We start from the raw sequence: 26,048 nt of genomic DNA, 5'->3' as shown, positions 1-26,048 counted from the left end.
AATGTTGACGTTTACCATATTCGTACACGATTTCGTTGACTGTATGTGTGTGCCAAGCAACATTGCCGAACGAATTGACGAGCTATCCATGGGTCGATGGATAAGCTAGAAACATTGACGAGCAATGTTGACAGCGTTCGAGCCCCGCTACACGAGCCGCAAACTCAAAAAGTTCGCGGCGAAAAGAGGGGAAAAACCGAGAAGTTTACGTCAAAAACTTTTCAGCTCCGTGAGCCGAAAACTGCACCCGCGAAGTTTTTTCAGCTACCGCAAACTCAAATGCGCGAGAAGAAGAAGATGAAGAATAAATAGATGTAAACATAACAAATCTCAAAAACAAAATAAACGAACATACGGTGATAAATTTACGTGCTACGGTGATATTTTATCATTGGCTGGCGGGGGGTCATGACTGGCAACAGCATTGGTACCGCAGAACGCGGCTACCGCGAAGATTTTGCGGCTCGTGTAGCAGGGCGGACATACGGTGATATTTTAGCATTGGCTGGCGGGGGTCATGACTGGCAACAGCATTGGTACCGCAGAACGCGGCTACTCGAACCGCGAAGATTTTGCGGCTCGTGTAGCGGGGCGGTAACGGAACCACGAAAGACCGTCAATCCAAGCCGATGGGTGCACGCACACATGTAAACACCTGCTTCACGCACACATAAGCAGTAGAGGCAGCCATTTTTTTATTTTATTATTATTCAATTTATGTCAATAATAAATTCATAATTTCAATGCACATATTCGTTTATTTCAATAAATATACATTGAATTTCAAATAACAACAATTACAATTACAATATTCGTTACGGTAACAATACGTTTACACTTAAGATGGACACATCCTGTCTCCGTGTAAAATCCGGGAGATGCCTTTTCCATCGACTGTACCGCTCTGCGTCCGGATCAGCTCAGCGTCAGAATGCCGGGATGATTCGGGGTATGACTTCTTGGCTGCATCTGTTGAGAGGCCTCTTGCTCAGCACAGCGCCAGAATGCTGGGATATGTGATACGGACGATGCATTCTCTATCGGCTGCAGCGGTTGAGAGTCAACCGGGACAGCACAGCGCCAAAAAACAGCTGCCGGCAGCTGCCTTCCAAAACACAAACAGCAAACGCGGCTGTTCATTATTCCATCTGTTTCACATATATAACACTGATCACGAAAAGAACACTAAATCACATATTTAAAATTGAAATTACTCAGAAACATGTTTAGTCGATCACAATTCACAACGCAAAGGTGGGCAAATATGGCGTCTCGTGTAATGCCCATATCGAAAGCTCCTCTTGCACTGAATTCCTCGCCGTCCCATGCACACATTCAAACATCGACAGTCCACTTGCGGCGGGGATTTTCCTTCTACTCGCCCTCGCCTATGTTTTTGACAGATATTGCTGGCTAGGTAGGTTCGTTTTGACAACTGGCTAAACAGTACAATTTGGCCGCCGAGGTGCACTCCCCGGGATGTAACTTCGTAACTTCGTACGGGATCAGTCTTCGGGTATGCGTTGGGAGGAAAAATCTCACTCTTCCAGCCCTGCTTAGATCTGGGGCTGACCCGTTTGTTGTTATTTTTAATTAGCACTGCGGAAAAGAATGAATAAACAATTAGATACTTATAGTTTCCATAAGCTGAAGATGATATTTTGTACAGAGGCGATGAAACTTCTTCGTCGATGCTGCACTGGACGTATTGCGTTCCAATTGTACACTTCCCATTAAACCTAAACTTTCCTTAACATGCACCGTACATATTTGGTCTAAGAACTTTGTACTGAACAAGTTTACAACTATATTTTACTTTGTTTATCACAACACCAACAGCTAGACGAGAATGCACATTCTGTGCAGCTTCTTCGAGCTTCTGCAGACACACACACTCGGTGTGGTGCACATATCCACACACGGGAAACATAGGCTGTTCGTTTTGACAACTGGCTAAACAGTACAATTTGGCCGCCGGGGCTTTTAACGAATTTGCGCCGCCGGGGATTGTTCTAAGCGGTGCAATTTTAACAAATTTACGCCGCCGGGGTAATCATCGAAATCCACCATTGCGGATTTCTCTTCATTTCCCACCCCCTCTGCCTATATTTTGCTTGCCAAATTGTTACGTGGGACATCATAACGTTCATAGGACCGATCCTATTTTCATCGATGAAAAACATTATGACAGATATTTGAGGATATTTTAATTGGGAGGACAAAAACGACAGAAACTGTCAGAATTCTCGACGCGCCCGCTAGGCAGCTCAAAATATCGTTCTCAAAACGTCCTATACGCGAACAAACGTTCTCCTTTTTTGTATGGGGATGAAACAAAAGGAGGACGTTTTTAGAGCAATCGCCCTGCTGGTCCTACTCACCATACAAAACTGCTCGATGTTTGTGTCACGGAGGACGTTTTTTAGGGCGATTTGCTCGAAATTACCTAGCGGGCGGTCCCATACAAAAGGTAAACAACACCTTTGAAAAAATCGACAAAATAGCTTTTTATTGGGAAGTGTACAATTGGAAAGCAATACGTCGAGTGCAGCATCGACGAAGAAGTTTCATTGTTTCTGTACGTAAGTACGTATTCATCATTTCAAACGATTTGTTTGTTAACCTAATTTTCTTCAAATCATGTATCTAACTGTTTGTTCATTCTTTTCCGCAGTGCTAATTAAAAATAACAACAAACGGACCAGCCCCGGATCTAAGCAGGAAGAGCTGGATAGGTGAGATATTTCCTCCCAAAGTCGTCGAAGCATCTTGTTGTGGTTGCAGATAAAAAATGGGACCCAAAAACACCAAAAGTATGTACAGTAGATATCCGACATACGCGGTACTCGACACACGCGGATTCGGAGATACGCGGTTTACAAAATTTGACTGTAGATTGGGTTTATTACATCGATTTAAATTCCTGAGATGTACAACCACACGAATAAATATGTAAATTACACATTTGCATAACATACGCTTTTTATTTGGTTTATTGCATTTAATGTTTTTTGAATACGCTTGCATTGCATTCATATTAATACCCTTATTAGACGACGAATGTATATGTCATATTTTTCCAGAAGTTTTCTGCCAAACGCGTTTGACAGAAACATTCCTTCCTCAAAATCGGAATCGGGCACGACCGGTTCCGATTTTCTTTCGACTGGAATTTATGTGTCAAAGTAGTGATTTGTTTACTTTTTGCTCTATTGTTTGCAACAGATTTTGTTCATTACTCTAGGATGAACAGTACGCTAAATTTAAAGATGAAAATGATCAAATTCTGCAAAACCCATTTTGTGGAACTTTGCGTTATTAAGCTCGGGTCGGGCATGACCGGTTCCGATTTTCTTTCGACTAGTATTTTTATGTCAAAGTGGCGATTTGTTTACTTTTTGCTCTGTTGTTTGCAACAGATTTTGTTCGTTACTTTAGGTTGAACAATACGCTAAATTCAAACATGAAACTGCAAAACACATTTTGTGGAACTTTGCGTTATTACACGAGCGGACAGTATTTTTATGTCAAAAGCTAATTTTGGCAGAAAAATACTGGGCAAACATGACAGAAAAAGCCCTCGTCTAATAAGGGTATAAGGGTATAATGGACAAAGTAAAGTTTGGAATATTCTATGATACATGTACACAAAAACTCGATATCTTAACTCCTAGTATAAGCTATGCGTCAAGCAATATTCGAGATACGCGGAAATTCGAGATTCGCGGATTCCTCTGGTCCCCATTATCCGCGTAAGTCGGATATCGACTGTACAGGCAAAAACTTGTAATAAAACACCTGTATTTATATTTATGAGTTGTATAAACCTTGAAAATAAAATAAAATAAAAGGGAAAGGCCTTTTGTAGAGCTCTTCGCGAATCGGTGTACTTGTAACAATTTTGTGCCGCCGGGGCTATTCAGTATTTAATCATCTTGAGTCCGCCATTCCGTGAAACTGGGTGCATCATCTCTCTAATAGGAACGGATCGTTCCAGGTAGGTGCTTCACGCAACACGGAACTCGCAACACTACAGTCGTTCGAGAACGCTTGAAGAGAAACAATCGTAGACATCTGTTAATAAAAGATAATAATAACTGAACAAGAACAAGCAAGCGGTTTTGTTCGGTGTGACATCTGTGTGTACAAAATAATTCAAGGAAAAATCATTGCACTCGACAAGTCGTACTTAAAGCTTCCCCTAAAAGTTTGCCGACGCAACAAAGACGGTGAAGTGTAAAGATAACCACCATTTTCAGTTTGATGTGCGTTCTATTACGAGTAATATTTTGATAGTGCCTATTCGGACATTGTGGAGTGATTATTGTAGACAAGTGACTATCGGACATTTATTCATAAAACCTTCTTTACATTGATCAACGCGAGTGAAAAGCACAAGGAAAGGCAACATTGTCGAAATCGGCGTGGTTCATGAAATTTCATCCAGTGCAAGTATTGCAAACCTCGCAGCAATGTACTTTTATATGATTTATTAACTTTAAGGGATAGACAAACACGTGATTAAAAATCACAAAAGTGTTGGGTAGAGTGATTCGCTAGTGTTTCTGTACAAGTTCCACATTTTCAAGGAAACATCTCTACGAACCATTGACAGCTCCCCTGACACAAGGTCATATAAAAACGGCTTTAACCTTCACCCGTTCAGGTTGTACCCCGCCAGGCGATTTCGAGCAAATCGTGCTAAAAACGTCCTACGTTCGTGCGGGTACTCGATTAGTTTTTAAAGTTTTATTTTCAAATAACTTTTGAATGGATTGTCGTATCGGCGTATAAAACTTTTAGAATGCCTATAAAAACTCATGTTCTATCGTTTTGCTACAGAAAATTTTTCCAAGGAATTTAAATAATTTTTATTCGCGTTTTTCGGTTGATACCCCTCAAAGGTTCAATCGGACTACCCGGGAAATCCATACATTTTGTATGGGAGATTCCGTTTTCCTGTACTTCAGACCAAATATCTTTTTATTGAGATGTCGGATCGAATTGAAATTTTCAGTAAAGATACTTGAGGGTGTGACTGGGTGAGGGAGAAATTTCCGGGCGCAGAATTGTCGCAGCGGCGTGTAAACCTGTGGTTAGCTGCAGTCACAGTTTGACAGCACACCAGTGTGATTAGCAGTGCACGGGTTTCCTGAAATAGGTTAAAGAAGTAGGGTTAATTTGGCCGCATTGTCGCAGTCATACTGAGACTCACATAGAAAATCAGAATAATCACAGAAAATCAGGACATATGGCCTTAGTAGCCTTAATAGAGGTTTATGTTTGTGTAGGTCAGCTTGCGAAGTCCCAGGAAACTGGATTCAAAAGCCGTACTGGAGTAAAACCTCGCCCAAGAATAAGAAGAAGAGCCATTACCTGTGCAACTAAAGTAATCAACGTTCAACCGGCCCATCCGGGTAGCCCATACATTTTGTACGGGAGATTCCGTTTACCTGTACTTCAGACCAAATACAGTCTGCGACAAGTAAAATCGGACGCTCGTAAAGTGAAACGGCCTGCTGTCTTTTCGCAAGCGTACAGCATTCCCCGAACCGAACATTGGCCTTCAACGTTTATATTTCTTTTCACTAACGCTTCCACAATGTACACTGTACCCATAAAGTCAGTACACAGCAGGCTAAAACTGAAACAAAGGCCATTTACTTTGGAAGGAACCAATGTTTAAAAAAAGTAAAAATGAGGGATTGTTTCTTGCATTATCCTCTTTATTTTGATGTAATTTGGCCGCGATACGACTTTGGGTTCCCGAGATATGGTCAAAATTGTGCCGTCGGACCCTAAACACGCACCAGAAAAGTGAGTACACAGTACAATGTTTCATCATATTTTGTATCGTTTGGTTTTACTGGGATTTTTTATGGTTGTTTGGGGTTGTATGACATAAAATGTGAATGATACCGATCCCCATTACCCGGGACAAAACGGGGTTTCTCGGCTCCTATAAGTATGCAACACGGTGTAATCGGTATCGCGGATCGAATGAATCCCCCCGGTTTGACTGGACGACCGTTGAGAGAATCGTTGAGAAAACCGGGATCCATTTTGTATAGAGAAAAGTTCATTTTGTGTTACCAGGGTATCTCGTTCAACCTCATGTACTAGATGACTTTGCAATATATCGTAGATGGAACTTTGTCCTCAGTAAAGTTGTGGCTAATGAGGGCAGAGTCTTCCGGTGACCGTATCAACTGGAACCAGCAGCTTGCTAACGCTTCGTAATCCTTTTGTTGGTAAGCAAAATCAGGAACGATTGTCAAAAATTAATTCAAAATGGCTGCCACGACCAGGCCTTAAGCTGGCTGTAGATGTTACTTATTAATCTGCACAGATGTTTGACGTCTACTGCCTTTCCTTAGCTGTTTCCAACATCCCTCGAGATATTCGGGATATCTGGAGGGATGTTTGACAGACGATGGGTACGAGAGAACAAAGGAAATCTGTAGACGTCAAAGATCTGCACAGATTAATATGTGACGTCTACAGCCAGCTTTATGGAAAAGGTTCATCCAGACGACAGCAATGTTTCTTGGCAATGTTGACGTTTACCATATTCGTACACGATTTCGTTGACTGTATGTGTGTGCCAAGCAACATTGCCGAACGAATTGACGAGCTATCCATGGGTCGATGGATAAGCTAGAAACATTGACGAGCAATGTTGACAGCGTTCGAGCCCCGCTACACGAGCCGCAAACTCAAAAAGTTCGCGGCGAAAAGAGGGGAAAAACCGAGAAGTTTACGTCAAAAACTTTTCAGCTCCGTTGTTGTCATTATAGAGCGCAACTTGTCAGATGAAACCTGCTACTTGTTATTGTGTTGATGAGACTTTGGAATAAAAACCCGGGAACTGCTGTATAAGTTGGCTGCTAGGTTCTAAATATGTTGACTAGTGTCGGGTAAAGCACCAAAATTTAGTGTGCTGTGCGCACACGCACTTGCACTAAAGTGTGCTGTGCGGGCAGTGCGCACTTTTCGCACAGTGCGCACTTCTCACACAGTTGTTGCAGCAGGGTTGAGCAGGGTTGTTGGGATTAAAAAAAACTTTTCACATATTTGCTGCATATTGTTACGTATGCTATACTGCGTAATCATTTTACTGGCTTTATCTCTCTCTCTCTCTCTCTCTCTCTCTCTCTCTCTCTCTCTCTCTCTCTCTCTCTCTCTCTCTCTCTCTCTCTCTCTCTCTCTCTCTCTCTCTCTCTCTCTCTCTCTCTCTCTCTCTCTCTCTCTCTCTCTCTCTCTCTCCCTCTCTCTCTCTCGCTCTCTCTCCCTCTCTCTCTCTCTCTCGCTCTCTTGCTCGCTATCACTCTCTGCGTCGCCAGGTTCGCCGCTGCAGAACTTTACCCACATGAACTGTGCGAGAAGTGCGCACTGTGCGAAAAGTGCGCACTGTGCGAGAAGCGCGCACTGTGCGAGAAGTGCGCACTGTGCGAACTTCAAGCACTGAAGTGCGTGCACTTCAAGCACTGTGCTGTGCGGTGCGCACAGTAAGGTGTGCGGTGCGCACTGTGCGCACAATCGCACTTTACCCAACACTAATGTTGACCCTTCACATCTACAATAACGATAGCTAACGCTTGGATGGTTGTAATAGACACGTCTTATACACCTAGTGCAAGTATACATACACATATACACACTACACTCCAGGTAGGAGCGCAATTTGGGCGAGTTTTCACTGATTTTGTGTTTTCCATCAAGGCAGAACCCAACTGGCGAATTTTGTCTCTTTATCATATCGTTATCATCTCGTGTGTTAATTTTCGATCTCCATAACGAGACAAAGTGTTGCACCAAAAAAGGGGTGGGGATGCAACATTCAATCGGTTATTTTGTGGTGGTGTTAGTGCCAAACAGAGGTTACGAATGTGTGCGTGCTATTTCATCATAATGGCACGCACAAAACTATATAATCCATTTCGGATGTCAAGTAAGACAGAGAAGACGGTGTTGTATTCTGCTCGAGCCGCCAACGCGGAAATTTTTATTTTTGTCGAATTCCTCCGCTTCTTCAACATTCTGCTCTCCCAATGGCGGCTTCTTCCTCCGGTGTTATTTCTGTTGAACGAAACAAACCAAGGAATAGAATTAGTGAATCGCTGTTATAAATGGTTATGATTTTGCACTACCACTTTGTTTACTTACCGATTCTAAGATCCGGCCAACGCATTCGTGGACGATCGAACTCCTCATCCGTTTCCCGGACCAGATCGCACATGAGCTGACACTGTTCCCGACTTGTTGATGGATCCTATTAGTTTCCGTTTAGGCGCCATGAACATTGAAAATTCAACACACTTTTGCGGAAGGTACAACACTTTACACTTTTTCACTCGACTGTTCTAGCGCTGGATGTTTCGAAGACTGACAACTTCATCGCGTCGCGATTGACAGTTGGTGCGTGATGGCATTCATACAGACGACCTTTTTTATTCTCTACATGATTGACCGACATAAAGTGCACCAACACACATTCGGGTTGCTGTGCAGTGTGGGAATGCTACACGATCGGCTCCGCTATTGTAATGTGTCAGACTGAAAGGGAAGATGTGAAAGGGCAGATGTGACTTCTCCCCTAGCACGCCCGTTCATCATTAGAACGAGTAGGAAGACAAGGAGTGCAAGAGAAAGCTGACAGTTCTGGACTCGCGGGGGTAGGAATCTGTGGAAACGGGGCAATGTTGCATGTCGCAGTCAGTTGGGATGTTTCGAAGACTGAAAACTTCATCGCGTCGCGATTGACAGTTGGTGCGTGATGGCATTCATACAGACGACCTTTTTTATTCTCTACATTATTGACCGACATAAAGTGCACCAACACACATTCGGGTTGCTGTGCAGTGTGGGAATGCTACACGATCGGCTCCGCTATTGTAATGTGTCAGACTGAAAGGGAAGATGTGAAAGGGCAGATGTGACTTCTCCCGTAGCACACGGGCTCATCATTAGAACGAGAAGGAAGACAAAGTGTGCAAGAGAAAGCTGACAGTTCTGGACTCGCGGGGATAGGAATCTGTGGAAACTGGGCAATGTTGCATGTCGCCGTCAGTTGGGAATGAACGAAACTTTGTTCTACGAACAAGATTCTCCTAAACTCCATACAAAAAAAAAAAAACAAATAAAAAAGACAGCTGGTAGTCTATCCAATAGCGCGCAGTAGGAATGATACTCATGTTCGTACCTGTATGTGTATGTACAGCACGGGTGTACAACTGTGTGCCTTCATGGGCGGTTAGATGGTCACCAAGTACATTGGTCCCCGCAGTACGCGAATGTTTCAGACCGAACGCAATCGCGTACATCAAATTTTCGCGTATTGCGGATTTCCTCTGCCATATCGTTTATACCTCATATTGAAGAGTTGACACTGAGAGTTAACCGCTTAATTAACATATCTTCTATCCAAATCACTAATAAGTGTTCCATTTCTTCTATTGTATCATTTGGTCTGCTGTATTTTTGCAAGCCTGCAGCTCAGAATATATATTTCTTTTCAATAGTTCTTCCAGTATGTAAGTAAGTTGAAAATTAAATCAAAATCGATTGTTTTACTTTATTTTTGTTCCAAAATGTGTGTGAAGACCCGAATAGGGACTCGCAAGTAAAATCGGACCGGTAGGTCTCTTTGTTGTTTGGTGCATTTTAACCGTCTTCACTGGTAGTTTTTGAAGTTTTATTTTTAAATAACTTTTTCTTGGATTTACGCATCGGCATGAATCTTTTAGAATGCTTATAAAAACTTATTTCCTATGGTTTTGCCTAAGTAATAAATTTTTGAAAGGAATTTAAATAATTTTTATTTGCATTCTTTGGTTGATACTCCCATCTAGTTCAACCGACCTACCAAGGTAGTCCATACATTTTGTATGGTAGATTCCGTGTTCTTGCACTTCAGACCAAATATCTTTTGATTGAGATGCCAGATCAGTTTGAAATTTTCAGTGATGATACTTGAGGATACTTGGGGTCTGCGACAACCGAATAGTAGCACCGGTTAGAAAATCGACCCATGAGCGTCGGGGCTCACCACCTCGTGGACGTGGGTTCGAATATCAACCGAGACCGTGCCCTCCCTTGTGGGAGAGGACTGACTTTCCACGTACACAAAGGGAAAAAAGTCTTGTAAACTCTTAACGGTCAGGCATGACCAAGAGGTTGTTACGCCAAGAAGAAGACTTGGTCCATACAAAAAAAGGAGTGTTTAGTTCGCGATGAGGAGTTTTTGAGGTAAATCGTTATAAATGTCTAGTGGAATGAGATACAATCGCTTTCAAATTTGGCATTTAATTAGAATAAATCGACATAAACACTGTAAAAAAGGTTAGGGTGCATTTTTATTTGAAATCAGTGTGATAATTGATCTCCTTTTCAGTGCCAAGCAACATTGCCAAACGAGTTGACAAGCTGTCCATACCAGTCTAAAATTTTCGGCCAGTGTAAATTTTTTACCAAGATTGCTCCCTTGTGGTACGCCAGAAGTACCTTCAAACACATTGGAACACACCCAAAGCTGCAAACGTCACTTTAAAAGTCGTCTTTTAATGGTCTTTTAATAATTTAAAAGACCACTAAAAGACGTTTAAATAACACGGTTAAAAGACCGCATATGTCAAAAACTTGGGATTTCGAAAATTCGAAATAAAAAATTGTCCCTCCTTTTTTCGAACACCCACGTCTCTGTCCTTCGTCATTGCTCTGCTTCTTCTTCTTCTTCTTCTCTTCTGCGAGGATTTACTCCAGTACGGCTATTGAATCCAGCTTCCTGGGCCTTAGCAAGCTACCTGGAGACATAGACCTCTATTGATTAAGGACCGGCTACTAAGGCCATATGTCCTGATTTTCTGTGTTGTTCTGATTTTCTGTGATTCTGATTTTCTGTGGGCGTCACATTTTGACTGCCACCATGAGCACTGCTAACCAGCCACGCTAGTGAACAGTCAAATTGTGGCTATTCACTCGCCGTCACGAAAGGAATATTTCCTTCCGTTGGTCAGATCGCACGAAGCTCGTGATCCGCTTGATTACTCAAAACAGCACGAGATGTGCGCCGGCTAGGATTTATCTGACCTGAGCTCCAGCTCAGCGCCTCCACCATGCGGCCGAGATAACCTTACTTTTCGCTAACTGTTTCAGGAACCCCGTTCACGCTAACCATCCGCTCTGATGCGACGCCGAACTGGAACTCCATTGCTCTGCTTGTTGGGTGATCGTCAAACGCAGTGAAGCGGATGCGCAGAGCTACGGCGCTGGATGGCAAAGAAGACAAATAATTCCGTGCTGGAAGTTCTGAAAAGAACTGGTGTTTATTTTCTTCTATCTCTGGATCGCGATGTTCAATGGTCGAAGGTTTCCTACGTTGTGTGTCACTTCTAAGTGAAACACTCTTTTTATACATGGTTAGGCGAGTTCGCAATTATTCTACCCTAACTTACTGAGTGGGATCGAATCTCGAGTCTAGCACCCCCCGGTATTACGAACGGCTGACCACCGATCTATAATATACCGTCTTTCGGTCACACAAACTCTCTTCGGAGAGAGGCCTTGTCCCACTAGGGGATGTCGTGCCACATAAAAAAAAAACTTACTGAGTGTCCTATCTTTCTCTTTCTAAACTAGCCGTGAGTGACGTATTCTCGGTGCTTGGCCATTTTCTAATTTTTCTTCTGTTAGTCACTCAACACTGCTTGCTACGTGTTGTTGTAGAGTTTTCTTTTCTGAAAGCATGTAGATTTTCATATTATGTATTAGTAAATTTTTATTACATACCTGCATGTGTATCAAACCATCGACAGCATATTTCGTGTTCAGCTCCCCTAACCACTAGACCATTCGATTGGACAATTCGGTTTAGTCAGTTGTCATATATAAATGGACCAAGTGCATGCAATTCAAAACGTAGAACATTTTATTACAAGTTTTTTTCTGGTTATGTCTTTTTAAAATACATATTCCAAACGCTAGCACGACTATAAAACAACAAATGTATCGTTGTAAACCGTCAGAACGGTGTTTAATGATTCTTCGCATAAAAATGATAATGACGAAATAAGGCTAATTCCAATACTTTTCAACAGCCGCTTCGAGAAAAGATTTTGTGGATTTTTTATTTATTTTCAATCTAGTAAAACAAAAAAACCCAATTGTTACATTTCGAGCAATCGAGGTGGACAAATTATTCAACATTCATATCGGCAGTCACGCAACGACATCGCTCCATATGTCCTCCGCTAAGAACGCGTTAACACCCACTATCAGGTGGTCAGGCAGCTATTTGCAAAGCTTGAGAATCTTGCGGTCGGCATTTCGAAGATGATTCCTTTGCTTAGCGGTCAGCCCTCGGGTAATGGACTGATGCAAATCTTTGGTATCAAAACGTTCCACAGCAAGTGGTTCATTTGATTCCCCTGTTCCCTTGATTCAATCCGTTCGAATTGTCCTCCTGCTGGTGTGGATTTTGCGCATTGTTGGACAAATCGTCCTCGTGACGGAAGGAGTTGTCAATGGTAGCTCAGCACCATTGTACAGCATACAGCCTCGCGCCGATCCCGAGGACCGTAACCGAAGCAGCAGACAACCGAGGAACAAGGAGGCGAGCTACTGCACCACCACCCGTTCCAGAAGTAGGAGCAGTCACGCTGTACGGGAGGTGACAGCCGACGAGACTAGCCGCAGCCCTCTGACGGCGGCGGAGGATTCGGCCGTCTCGGAGGCCTCGACGTGGGGCCGCTAAACGGCGGTAGGTCGTCATGTAGGTGCCGCCCAGCACAGATGTCGCGCAGCTGATGCTCTTTCTAGCGCAAGAGCTTTGCGAGAGGCCAAGCGGCTTTCGGCGTCAATGCTGTTCAATGAGCCATGCCCCAACCACTGGCTCAAACCTCGTGGTAACGACCAGTGTTGAAGCAGGTAGCGCCCGTCAGGTGGTTTGGTCGGAAAAAATCCGGCATTCACAGTCGCGCCCGGATCTTTCGAAGATTCCTCTGATGATAAACAAGAAAAAAGCACAGATTGTTACAAGCATTTATGGCTTAAGATAAAAGCGGGATCACTGCGTTGAGTTAATCTTCCGCACGATGATTCGAACATTTCCTCTACCTCAGCTGTGTCGTCTGCTGTTGCCGAACCTTCTTGCAAACTGGTTTTTTTCTTTACTGTGATGATTTTTTTTTCATCCTCTTCGATCATTGTATCGATTGAATGCTTTGTAAAACACTGATCTATGATGCTACGATAGTCGGCTGCTCGTAATAAACAACCAAATATTTACGTTTCGTATCATGCCTGTTTTGCTTTGACAGAAATACAATGTAAGGAAGAAAAAAAGAACCTCTTAAACCAGATTGAAATTCGCACGAAATGCACTTAAATCCCGCTTGACAGTATGTAACTACACGGACACAAACAGAAACCAAGTGCAGTAAAAACCATTCAAACTCCTCAACCCTGTATCGTAAATTGAGGAAATCGGTCTTTTAAGCCAAACCTTGCAGATTGGGACATCACCTATCTGCACGGACGATCACCCATCACCATTTCTCGCGACGATCGTGGAGAAATGAGCTAAAACCACTCAACCAGCGATGGTGACACACCCAGCTTTCGCAGTTTAGCCAGCAGTAATTAATGATTCACACGATCGAAGGCCGCTTTTAGGTCCGTGTATACAGCATCCAGTTGGAGTCCGCACGCGAAAGTTTCATGGCACACGGTGACAAATTCAAGTAGATTTGTTGTAACAGATCTTTGCGGATAGAAACCATGTTGGCGCCTGCTGATGACATCTCGGCAACAATTCAGAAGTTCTCGATGGACAATGACCTTGAATACTTTTGAGCAGGCGCACAGAGAAGTTATGCCTCTGTAGTTCTCTGCATGTTTTTTTGTCGCCTTTCTTGTGAATAGGAACCATCCAAGAAAATTTCCACGCAAAAGGAAACGTTTCCTGTTCAAGCGACATGGAAAATATCTTGAACAGAGGCATTGCGAAAGAGTCACTACATTTTTTAAATATCGGTGTCGGTATCACCATCAGGTCCTGGCCTCAATGATTGCTTTATCGTATTTATCGCCTTTTTTACAGATTCGACCGACACATCAATATCAGATGGAGTAAAGTTGACTATTTCAGATGGAGCATTTGAAACTGCGGCATTCAAGCGTGGCATGTCGTAACTAACTCCACTTGAAAACTGGTTTCTAAAACGGTCTGCAAAGAGATTACAGGTTTCTTGGTCGTTAGCGGAAACTGAGCCATTGTACATTATGGGCTGAGGTATTCGCGTATTAACGCGCATCGAGTTTACGTAGCTCCAGAATTGGCGTGGGTTACTTCTCAGGTTCTCTTGAATCCTTCTCACATACTGATCATGCAATATTTTGTTCAGTCGTCGATTCAGGTTATGTGCCATTGTGTGTCCCATTTTTGCATAGTGGGTCATTTTTTTTTTATAGCTACGATAGCAAGAAGCTTTCACACGTTTCTGTTCCTGAAGCTGGCGCGTCGACCACGGGGGACCGCGCCTCCTGATTCGTTAGGGACAACAGCAATTGAGATAACCCATCAATATGTTATTGAATTTATCAACAGCCAAGTTTACATCAGGTTCAGTTTCAATGATGGTCCAATCAGTGATCTCGAGAAGTTCATTTAGTCGTGCGAAGTTAGTTTTTTTTAAAATCAAGTCGATGAGCATAGTCATGTGTGTCTATGCGTGGGGGAACTGGCGGCCCAGCTTCAGGCGAGGGGTAGTGTAGCAGTAGTTCAAGCGGTGGATGGTAGGTATCGGCGTCTACTACAGGAAAAGGTGATTCGGTCAATAAGTAACCATAGTTTACCACGTTATTGCATACAAAAGCAAGATCCAGCATGCAGTTGCTACTATTGCGGATATTATTTATCTGGTTGAGTCCAGCATAGTTTGTTGCGTCTATTATTGCTTGACATCCTGGTGTGTCACGTGATGCAGTATGGTTTAAGTAGGGCAAGCTGCCATTATCGGTTACCCACGAGATAGAGGGGAAGTTGAAATCTCCAAACACATCGTACATGTTGGAGTTCCGGCTGTTGTTTTCAGTTATTGTGTCTAACGAGTTTGTTAAATACTCTATTACTGGAGGTTTGTTGTCATGTCATGTTCGAAAATGACATGTTTTTGTACTCAAAAGTTGGCTTTAATCCATGACAGAACGTGGTCCTTCAAAATGTTCATATTAACCTCGGTATTACATTTTAGTTTAGCTTTGATACAGCCAGGGTGGCCACTCAACCGGGAAAACCGGGAATCAGCCTTGAATTTAATTTTACCGGGAAAAACCGAGAAAACCTGGAATTTCGCCGAAAAAAACGGGAAATTTCGGATGTGATCTGATCGATTTCTATGATTGCAAAAAAATTGCCGCTTTGGATAGAATTTCGGTCGCGGTGTGGTCATTACTATTCGTACGGAAATAATTATATATGTTTCATTCTATTTGTCAGCAATGGTTTGATATGGATAAAGTATTTTTTACCTTTAACTGCTAACCACTCTCTGGCTGGTGTATTGGTTGTTTTGGTATGGGATCTTATTGCATTGCGGCATTCGCTAGACGAGTGTACTGGTCAGTTTTTAATATTGGTAAAATGTAGGTCATTTGAGTTGTTGGTGTGTTTGTTTGAAATTTTGATAACGTGAATCATTTGTATTGACGTGTTTATGAAAGTATCTTTTGATAGAAATATTGGAAGATGTACAACAGGTATGCTACATCTCCCTTCTTTTTTTGAATATGTTATGATTGAGAAAATTCTATGAGCGAAAGAAAAACATTATTCATTTCTATTTTTGAACCGTATTAAAAATTTATTTGTTTTTTATGTCAATAATGAAGTTGTTCTACAACATTTTTATATACATTTTCTTCTTCTATATACGGTCAAGATATGTGTGTTGCTGCAATATAAGTTCAGTTTACGATTCTGTATAATCCCAACCCGTATATGTTGTCCTTGTTTTCCTTTAGTTTTTCAAGAGTTTTTGTTTTTGAAAATTTTGAAGTTATTTCCTTAAAGTATTCTTTAACACATAACTTACATGCAGTTGTAAACTACCTTAGAAACCATAGTGACATATAACAGATAACTTTATCTACTATGAGCAATCGAAATGTAGTGAACCTGCATAAACTAGAAAAACCGGGAAAAGCTGAGAAAAAACCGGAAAAAAACCGAGAAAAACCGGGAAAAACCGGGAATTTGAAATCATAATCTGAGTGGACACCCTGTACAGCGTTTTACATCTCACCTAGCAACCGGGCAGTGTATGTAGAACATCAAGAATAATAGCCTACTGCAGAGTATTTGATGTAGAATCGCAAAACCCACAACTGGTAACACAAACGGGTAAGTAAAAAATTCATCATTTTCTAGGATCTACCAGAATGAAAGTTGTCTCATGGATGTTCGAAGTACAGGCGACCAGTTGAAAGGTACAGGATAAGGTAGGCTATGATTGCTTTTTCGCATCAGAAAACGAGCTCGAATCACAACAATCCTCGAAAAGTATGTTTTCGACCGGAAAGCGATTTTCCCCTGCTTTTACCTGCACCCCTCGACTGGTCGTGCCTACTTCGAACATCCACGCGACAACTTTCATTCTGGTAGATCCTAGAAAGTGATGATTTTTCTACTAACCCGTTTGTTACGGCGCGTTCTAGCAAACAGGCCCCGCGAAGGTAGACCTCCTAGTTTGCTTTCCCGCGTGGTAACGGTTTTCAAAGAAAGGTAGGGGGAAGGATTACTGATATCTGCCGGGATAAAATGGTCGAAGTCTCTGACTCTCTACTACCATCAAGCTAGTTGCCTCAAGCTTATGACGGAGGCCTATGCAACAGATGGGGAGAGTTGATCGTTTCGATCTTTCGGATTGGGTGGCAGAATACCAGCGAGTGTAGCGGTCAAAATAACCTACGAAGTGAATCGTCTGAGTTTCAACTTAACACTGATTTATTCTAAGATTTCTTACCATTTATATACCCGAATTTCACATTTGTTTACGATTTTAAAAGTAGAGCAACGAGCCGGCCGGCCGTTGACGGAGGGCTGCTGACGAAGCAACGCGCGTAGGCCGGACACTTGGCGCATCGTAGGGTGTATTGATTATTGATAGGTAGGGCAGTAAGCCGGCCTGCCAACAATCGAGGGCTGCCGACGCAGCAACGCGCGCTGGCCGAACACTTGGTGCGCCGTGGGTTGTATTGTCGCAGCAATACGCGCCAACGGGTCACCCGGAACGGCATTTAACTCGCTGATGCAGCACGGTGCAGCACGGCGGCAGCCATCGAAATTAACTTCTATTTGCGAAGCTTGTTGTTTGGGCATTTGGTTTCCGGTACGTCGCGTCCCTCTCGGAAAGTTTCTTTATTTGGATCAACGATCGTACCGGTTACCGAAATGTTACAGTTGTGCAAAAGTGGGCTTGTTTCTTAACTAAGCCTTAACTAACTTAAACAACTCGTTGGTGCAGCAACACCGTTTGTGTTGCCAGTTGTGGGTTTTGCGATTCTACATCAAATACTCTGCAGTAGACTATCATTCTTGATGTTCTACATACACTGCCGCGGTTGCTAGGTGAGATGTAAAACGCTGTAAATGCTGAAGGCATTTTCAAGCTATTGGGAGCAACTGCCGCAAAATTGATGACTCCGACCGAATGTTTGGTTGTAAACTTGATTTTCAGGTTCTCTGAAACATTCTTAATCTTCTTCGGTGATATAAAAAACCTGTCTGTAAGCGTGTTGGATACGGGATCGAACATCGAACATGAACATTTCTTCATCAGAGAATACGATGATTGTATTCTTTTGTTTTAATGTTGACACTAAATGCATCGAGAATTCCAACCGTAGTTATTTGATTCAATCTGGTGCATGATGACGGTTTACTCTGACTCTGGACGAACATTTCAAACAAAGTAAATAAAAAAGAGGTCGCAGTATACTAAGTAACGAGAGAAAACCGTTGGAAAAATTTTTGACAATTGGTTGAAATTTTGTTTACCTTATTACAAGCCAGGAAAGTGAGGTAAATCTGCAAATTTGGTATGTTTCATCAACAGAACAAGGAATTGAGGCGTTCGAAATATGTTCTGGAGGATCCATATTCCATGACTTCACACAGAAGAGTAGCTTCTATCTGCTAGACCGTGGGTACTGTGATCTAGAATTACCAATTAGCTATTTCGCTAAGATTTTGGCGTAGATCTCCCACAATACTTTTTCAACCAACTGTCACAACAATGGTGGAACAAAAAATAGCTTTGACCCAACCTGTCTTTTGATTGATCTGAATTTCAAGTCATGTTTGATCAACCGATGCATGGTAGATTTTGAAATATCGGCTTCCTTAGTCAATTTCCGGATCGATCTGATACGATTTTGCCTCACTTAACCTTTCATTGATCTGATGACCTTTCGCGTGTTAGTAGACCGTGGATGGCCAATTCCTGGCTTCCGGGGATGTGGTCCATCAAGGAGTGATCGTTGGATACATTTCGCAATCGGTACCGCCCCGCTACACGAACCGTAAACTAAAAAAGTTTGCGGTGCAAAGAGGGGAACAGCCGAAATGATTACGTCAAAAACTTTTCAGCTCCGTGAGCTGAAAACTGCACCCGCAAAGTTTTTGGTAGCTAACCGCGAATTCAAATGCGCCAGAAGAAGAAAATTAAGAACAAATAAATGTAAACATAACAAATCTCAAAAACAAAATAAACGGACATACGGTGATAAATTTACGTACTTATTTTGCAGCTACAGTAATATTTTGTCATTTTATAACTAGAATATCAATACTAAATTCACTATAGATCAGGGGTCGACAAAGTCCGGCCCGCGGGCCAAAACTGGCCCGCCAACTGATTTTATCCGGCCCGTAAGAAAATTTTAGTGCTTTATACAAAGAACCATTCTTTTTTTTCGAATTTGTTCACCATATTAGGTTTGTTTTTTCCTAAAACTGAAGATTAATATTGTTCAACGATGTGTTTCTGTTACATGTTGAAAAAAACATCAAAATACAACGAAAATAATAATGAAAATGTTTAAAATAGATTAGAGATAAAATTTTAAATATTTTATCTTTCCACTTTTTTTGTAACTAGAGAACATCAAAATCTTCCTTCTTCATGCAAAGAAAGTTAATTATTCTTTCATTTACTTGCTCTGCTACAGTATTGTCCAGCAAACGGTTGCCATCTTCTAGCCGCCGGAAAAAAATGGATGCATCCACTTCCTAAGCACAATTGCGTTGCCTGTTGCGATGATGCAAGTTTTGGATGCTCAACTCGATGACCCGCGATAGGGTAGTTAGCCACACTTCACTCATCAACTGATTATCCAACGTTTACTTTTTGTGTGAACTGAAATAAAATCTTGTTTGCTTTGAATTCAAAGCTTCATTAAGGAAGCTTTTGGAGTTAACTGAAATATCAAAAACAAAAACAGCAGAGAATGACGCGTGCAGAGACTGTCAGAAACTTTGCGCTTGCATTTACTGGTGAAGACATTGGTACCACAAAACGCGGCTACACGATCCGCAAAGATTTTGACGTAAACTTATACGGTTTTGAGCTCGTGTAGCGGGGCTTGTACAATTTGTTTTATGTGCTTTTGGACACGCAGCAAACTAGTCACAACCTCTTAACGTAAATTTTTTCGCTTTATTACTTGAGAACCACTCTTTTGATTACATCATCTCAGTGTATACTAACTGATGATTACACACGTATATGATCACGGAAAAATTACGTTTAAAGCTACCCAAAAATAACCATTGAAAATCTTTGCATTTTTATGGGACATACTGTACACAAAAAACCATAATTGTTAGTTTATATAATTGATAAATATACCTAACGTATTAAACATGCTTTTAAACATATCATTTCAGTTTGGTAATAAACGAGACCAGCTTGTTGGAAGAAACAAAGAGGAAATGGAAAATTCGGCAGAACTTCTTTCGAAAGCACTTTTTGAAATCGAAAGCAATCGATCATCCTTCTGCCAAGATCCTTCATCGTACAAAACAATCAAATTGAATGAAGATTATGATGTTGTTCCGGAGACACGAGAACGTAGTGTCAACAAAACCAATCCAGACGATCAGGTAGGTGGTTTTTCATTGAAGAAATGTATCATCGTGTTCATCGTACACCTAAAGCAAATGCATCACAAAAAAATGCAAATGCATCACAATATTCAAAACATACGCGACCTCTCACTTTTACAGACCTTGTACAGTTCTGACGGCCGGTATCATGGTCTAATGTAATACTCTGGTCAAATACTGTAAAGCATTTTGACAAATCGTCAAAAGAAAAATACAAGAAACCTTTGAAATTCCGGTTAATGTTGTTTGCTTTTAGAACGACCGTTGTGTTGGGGAGTGCTATTGCGGTTGTGGTAATTGTGTCTGTTTTAAGTAAAATTTTGCATAATTTGAGCGCACACGAAGGCAGTTTTGCACGTGCGACCACTTGAAGTGCACCAAACGGCAAAGAAACCTACCTGTCCGATTTTACTTGCGTGTCCGCTTTTCGGGTCTTCGCGCACATTTTGAGCCGTATCTCAGTAAAACAATCGATTTTGATTCCGTTTTCAATTTTTTTTACATAGAGGAAGAGTTGATGAAAAGAAATGTATACGTTGAAGGTCAATATTCGGTTCCGGGAATGCTGTAGGCTTGCGGAAAGACAGTAGACCGTCTCATTTTTTGAGCGTCCGATTTTACTTGCAGCAGACTGTATGTAATAGATAAATATACCTGACGCAATAAACATGTTTTAAAACATATCATTTCAGTTTGGTAATAAGCGAGACCTGCTTGCTCGACGAAACAAAGAGGAAATGAAAAAATCGGCAGAACTTCGTTTTAACGAAAGCAATCGATCATCCTTCTGCCAAGATCCTTCATCGTACAAAACAACCAAATTGAATGAAGATTATGATGTTGTTCCAGAGATACGAGAACGTAGTGTCAACAAAACCAATCAAGACGATCAGGTAGGTGGTTTTTCATTGAAGAAATGTACTATCGTGATCAGCGTAAACCTAAAGCAATTGCTTCACAAAAGAGCGCAGTTGATAACAAGTCTGATAAGGTCGTTAAAACAATCCATTCAAAACAAATGGAGGAAAGGAAAAGAGTGTACAAGATGGGACTCCAGAAAATCAAAGGTATCAAGGAATGGACAGTTTTCTCGCCACTGCACAATGACCTCTTTGGAGTAAATACCGGGATAAAATTATTTTTCAATTGTTTCATATTGCGAACTGTATTTTATTTGTTAACTGTTTTGAATGAAATGCTAACGCAGTTTTCGATTTTGATATCTTGAAAACGGCTGAATATTTTTACAAAAAAAAGAAGGTTTTTCTTGAAATTCAAAGCTGCATCTAAAACAAAACTTTCATATTTTTGTTCAGAACAAAAATTTCAGATTTTTGTTTTCGACCAGTTCCGAGAACCAACTTGACTATCCCTAGAATGCTTTTTTACGGGCTAATTTTTAAAACGCTATAACTACACAATTTTTGAAGATTTTTCAAATCCGAAAACTGTTTCTTTTTAGTACATATATATGTATATTTGTTTTCTATCTTTTGACGCTTTTGGTTTTTCGATGCATTTCTTCATACACCTTTTACCACTGTTTAGCGCGATGGCCAAGGCGTTTGGTGACACCGTCCAAAACATTAATACGATCGCCGGAGCTAATAAGACAGCGCGAGCGCCGTTTAGCAACTCCATCCAAAGCATTAAGAAGATGACAGACCCTTCTAAGATAATGGGAGCACCCTTTGCGCGTTGACCGCACCTATTAGACCGTTCGCCGCACCTTTTAGCGGCAGTCATTTTTCTGAGCCTTTTGTGAGCGCTTTTGTTCAAAGAGTCGATTTTAGAGGTGGATGCTTCATTTCGTGGTTTGAATTTTCCGTTACGTATCAATATTTTCGAATATGTTTTGTTTAGCTGGAAAGTTCTTTAAAATGTCTCGGGAAATTCTTTCTGAAAACTGTAAATGAAAATATTAATTTCCATAAAGAACTTTAATATTTATTTTCATAGAGGTCGTCTTTTCAAAAACATTCTTATTTACATTCGTACATTGGGTTTGGTGCATATTTACTCCATAATTGCTTCCTTTCTGAGGCATTTTGTGATATATGACCACATATTGCACATATAGCCTGCACAATCAGATGGAGTAATTAACGAAGCTGCTCCTGCGATGGCGTTCATCAGCTCCGCTTCGTTCTGTGGATTGGACCGTCGCTTTGTAATTTGCTCGGACTTCAAACTATTCAACAAAGACATGCGGCCACCCCATCCTTGTTCTTCGCGAACCATTGTACCAAATAAATGTAAATGTAAATGGTGAGAGTAATGAAATATCAATCGATATCCACTCTAAAATTACAGTTAGACGTAACGATGGCATTAGATAGCAACAGCGAGAAGTGAGCGAGCGATGGGAGGGCGAAAATGAGATGCACTGTGCTGACGCGTCAGGTTCCCCTTTACAGCGTAGAAATTTCCCCTTAACCGCTATGCTGTTGCTAAGGGAAACCAAATACCGTATGCGTGATAATGTTTGCACCACCGTGTACCCCATTTACCGTATGCGTAATAATGTTTGCACCATCGTACTGAAATAGTTTCCGTTTTCTCTGAGCATACAAAAGGAAATGAAACGTTTTCGTGATTTTAGGGATAATTTCGAATCGAACATTGCTTTTACTCTTGGGAAAGGTGGCAACGAGATGAAAATAACCAACGAAGAATAAAATTAATAATAAAACTACTTCCATAAGGTTGGACCCAGTAAACGGGACTTTAACCGGGCCCTGTAAACGGGCCGTATTACCGGGCCCTGCAAACGGGCCGTGTTACCGGGCCGTTTTACCAGGCCATGTAACGGTGTCCTGTAAATTGGCCGGGTTAGCTGGCTCTGTTAACGGGTCCTGTAAACGGGCCGTGTCACCGGGCCATGTAAATGGATTCTGCAACCGTGTCCTGTAAACGGGCCGTGTTACCGTGTCATGTAAACGGGTCATGTAAACGGGTCCTGTAAACGGGTCCTGTAAATGGGCAATGTAACCGGGCCATGTAAACGGGCCGTGTTACCGGGCCCTGTAACCGGGCCGTTTTACCGGGCCCTGTAACCGGGCCATGTTACCGCCGTTTACCGGGCCCTGCAAACGGGCCGTGTTACCGGGCCATGTAACCGGGCCATGTAAACGGGCCCTGTAAACGAGCCCTGGTACCGGGCCCTGTAAACGGGCCCTGTAAACGGGTTCTGCAAGTGGGCCGTGTAACCGGGCCGTTTTACCTAGTCGACCTCTTAAATTACAGTTAGACGTAACGTTGGCATTAGATAGCAATACCGTGGAAAGCGAGTGAAGGGAGGGTGAAAGTGAGATGCAAACAATTTCTACGCGTTAGGTTCCCCTACAGCGTAGGAATTTCCCCTTAAACGCTATGCTGTCGCTAAGGATACTATGGATGCACGATGGAAGGGAAACATTTTTTTTTGGTAATCGATGGTTACATTGATTATCGATGGTTACTTTGCTGGAAAATAAAACAAAGCAAAGCGGAAATCTGCTACACAATTTAATTCAAAGTTTGTAATAGGAAGGAAATGAAACGATTTCGTGTTTTTGGGGACAATTTCGAATCGAACATTGCATTTACTCTTCGGAAAGGCAGTGCTTCACGTGATGAAAATGACCAACGTAGAATAAAATCAACAATAAAAGTACATCCATAAGGTTGGGCCCTGTAGCCAGGACCTGTAAATTGGCCGTATCACCGGACCCTATAAACGGGCCGTGTTACCGCCGTTTGCCGGGCCCTGTAAACGGGCCGTGGTAATTGGATCCTGTAAACGGGCTCTGTAACCGGGACCTGCAAATTGGTCGTGTTACCGGGCCCTGTAACCGGGACCAGTCAACGGGCCATGTTACCGGGCCCTGTAAACGGGCCGTGTTACCGGGCCCTGTAACCGGGTCCAGTCAACGGGCCCTGTAACCGGGACCTGTAACCGAGCCATGTAAACGGGCCGTGTTACCAGGCCCTGTAAACGGGCCGTGTTACCAGGCCGTGGTAAACGGGTTCTGTAAACGGGCTCTGTAACCGGGACCTGCAAATTGGTCCTGTTACCGGGCCCTGTAACCGGGACCAGTCAACGGGCCATGTTACTGGGCCCTGTAAACGGGCCGTGTTACCGGGCCCTGTAACAGGGTCCAGTCAACGGGCCCTGTAAACGGGACCTGTAAACGGGCACTGTAACCGGGTCCTGTTACCGGGTCCTGACACTGGATCGTGTAACCCGGGCCGTTTTACCTAGTCGCCTCTCTTAAATTACAGTTAGCCGTGACGTTGTTATTAGATAGCAATAGCATGGAAAGCGAGCGTAGGGAGGGCGAAAGTGAGATGCACTCAGCTAACGCGTTAGTTTCCCCTATAACGCTACACTGTGTTGCTAAGGATACCAAGGGTGCACGATGGAAGGGGAAATTTTCCTTGCGCTCTGATTTTTGGTAATCGATGGTTACTTTGATTATCGATGGTTACTTTGCCGGAAAATAAAACATAGCAAAGTGGAAATCTGCTTCACAGTTTCATTCAAATTTTGTAGTAGGAAGGAAATGAAACGTTTTAGTGATTTTGGGTACAATTTCGAATCGAACATTGCATTTACTCTTCGGTAAGGTTGTGCTTCACGTGATGAAAATGACCAACGTAGAATAAAATCAACAATAAAACTACATCCATAAGGTTGGGCCTTGAAGCCGGGACCTGTAAATTGGACGTATTACCGGGCCATGTAAACGGGCCATGTTACCGGGCCCTGTAAACGGGTCCTGTCAACGGGCTCTGCAACCGGGACCTGCAAATTGGTCGTATTACCGGGCCCTGTAAACTGGCCATGTTACCGCCGTTCACCGGGCCTTATAAACGGGCCGTGTTACCAGGCCCTGTAAACGGGTCCTGTAAACGGGCCCTGTAAACGGGCCGTGTTACCGGGCCCTGTAAACGGGCCGTGTTACCGGGCCCTGTAAACGGGCCGTGTTACCAGGCCGTGGTAAACGGGTCCTGTAAACGGGCTCTATAACCGGGACTCGTAAATTGGTCGTGTTACCGGGCCCTGTAACCGGGACCAGTCAACGGGCCGTGTTACCGGGCCCTGTAAACGGGCCGTGTTACCGGGTCCTGTAACCGGGCCCTGTAACTGGGACCTGTAAACAGGCACTGTAACCGGGTCCTGTTACCGGGTCCTGACACTGGATCGTGTAACCCGGGCCGTTTTACCTAGTCCACTCTAAAATTACAGTTAGCCGTAACGTTGTTATTAGATAGCAATAGCATGGAAAGCGAGCGTAGGGAGGGCGAAAGTGAGATGCACTCTGCTAACGCGTTAGTTTCCCCTATAACGCTACACTGTGTTGCTAAGGATACCTAGGATGCAGGATGGAAGGGGAAATTTTCCTTGCGCTCTGATTTTTGCTAATCGATGGTTACTTTGATTATCGATGATTACTTTGCCGGAAAATAAAACATAGCAAAGCGGAAATCTGCTACACAGTTTCATTCAAAGTTTGTAGTAGGAAGAAAATGATGCTTTTTGATTTGGAGGACAATTTTTTCGAACATTGCAGATACTCTTGGGAAGGTGGTACTGCAACGTGATGAAAATAGCCATCGCAGAATAAAATCAACAATAAAACTACATCCATAAGGTTGGGCCCAGTAAACGGTCCTTTTACCGGGCCCTGTAAACGGGCCGTGTAACGGGGTCCTGTAAATTGGCCGTGTTACCGGGCCACGTAAGCGGGTCCTGTTAACGGGTCGTGTCACCGGGCCATGTAAATGGGTCCTGTAAACGGACCCTGTAAACGGGCACTGTAGCCGGGTCCAGTAACTGGGTCCTGTAACTGGGCCGTGTAACCGGGCCGTGTTACCGGGCCACGTAACCGGGTCCTGCTAA

This window comes from Anopheles coustani, chromosome 3, assembly GCF_943734705.1.
Source record: "Anopheles coustani chromosome 3, idAnoCousDA_361_x.2, whole genome shotgun sequence".
Lineage (NCBI taxonomy): Eukaryota > Metazoa > Arthropoda > Insecta > Diptera > Culicidae > Anopheles > Anopheles coustani.
The sequence above is the reverse complement of the archived record's forward strand: the minus strand, read 5'-3'. Positions refer to the sequence as shown.